Source organism: Pteropus alecto, unplaced genomic scaffold, assembly GCF_000325575.1.
Source record: "Pteropus alecto unplaced genomic scaffold, ASM32557v1 scaffold91, whole genome shotgun sequence".
NCBI classification, from domain to species: domain Eukaryota; kingdom Metazoa; phylum Chordata; class Mammalia; order Chiroptera; family Pteropodidae; genus Pteropus; species Pteropus alecto.
Genome location: NW_006431910.1, coordinates 1,008,271 through 1,009,904, shown reverse-complemented (window position 1 = coordinate 1,009,904; position 1,634 = coordinate 1,008,271).

Sequence of the window (1,634 nt, the reverse complement as noted above, 5' to 3'; positions counted from 1 at the left end):
GAAAGAAAGAAAGAAAGAAAGAAAGAAAGAAAGAAAGAAAGAAAGAAAGAAAGAAAGAAAGAAAGAAAGAAAGAAAGAAAGAAAGAAAGAAAGAAAGAAAGAAAGAAAGAAAGAAAAAGTTTTGGGAGCATTAAGTCTAAACCACCAGCATCATGGCCAGATAAAAAAAAGATGTCGGACATCCAAGAATTTTGCAAGTGATTTATACATCAAATAGGGGGAGAAAGACGTAAGCTATTCTGAAAGGATTTAGATTAGCTATAGACAATGGGGATGGGGGAAAGGGAATCAGGGCTGGGGGCAGCAGAGTCCATAGCAGAGTTCATAAAATTCATGTGTAAATAAGAAGTGGAGGCTCTTGTTTAGATGGCACCTGGCTATTCTCCTTTTTAATAATTGCAGAAATAGCCACCTGGAAATGAATCCTAAATTTCAATGGATATACAGGAATGTGAACAGTGTTTTGTCAGAGCTGGTCCACAGCTATTAACAGGCTGTTTTGTCTCTGTCCCTCACTCTCCCGCCACTGTAATTTTAACTTAGAACATCTCAGCATTTTTTTTATTGTCAGGAGCAATCACCCAAAGTCTTTGGACTTTCAGTGCACTGCCCTGGGGCAGCCAGCATGGTTCTGTAAGATTGGATGAAGTCACATAGTCCTGAAACTTCACCCACAGGAGGAAGGGAGAGGAGGGGGGTGTATATTCAACATCTCCCACCTTAGAGTTCATTGCCCCAGGGAAAAGAGGCGGGTGGTCTACTACACCTACATGGCTCTGTGACATTGGGAGAAGATGCACACTCTGAATCTTTTCCCCAAGAGTAATGGAGAGGAATGGAGCATATATCCAATGACCTGGCCTATTTGTGCACTGCCCTAGAGAAAAAGAGTGAATGTTTCACTCCAGCCAGCACAGTTCTAAGAGATTGAAGGAAGATGCACAAATGTAAGACTTCTTTCCCAGGAGAGACAGAAAGGGCTGGAGTGTACACATACATTAAAAAAGGCGGGGCTTAGAAGCTCTCAGAGTCTCTAGCTAGGCTAGTTGGTGAAAAGCCTTTTCTGATTAATGTCAGTATATAAAATTGGGGAGAGTTATTGTTTCTTCAAACGTACAGACAACAAAAGCTTCAAGGAACATAAAGAATTAGAGAAATATGATACAATAAAAAGAATAAAACGAATTAGTAATTGAACCTAAAGAAATGGAGATCTGTGAATTGCCAGAGGAGAGATTCAAAATAATCATCTTAAGGAAGCTCAGTGAGTTACTAGACAATACAAATAGACAACTAAACAAAATCAGGACATGATACATAAACGAAATAAAAAGTTCGACAAAGAGATAGAAACCATGAAAAAGAACCAAACAGAAATTCTGGAGCTGAAGAATACAATGACTGAACTAAAAAATTCAGAAAGAGCTTTATAGTCGACTTGAACGAGTAGAATCAATGAACTTGAAAATAGGTTATTCGTAATTACCCAAGCAGAGGAGCAAAAAAGAAAAAAAATAAAGAACACCTAAGTATTTATGAGAAACCATAATACAATATATGCATTATAAGTGTCCCAGAAGGAGAGGAGTTGTGCCTGCGGAAACAATAAGACTAAAGATTACCATGGCAGGAGA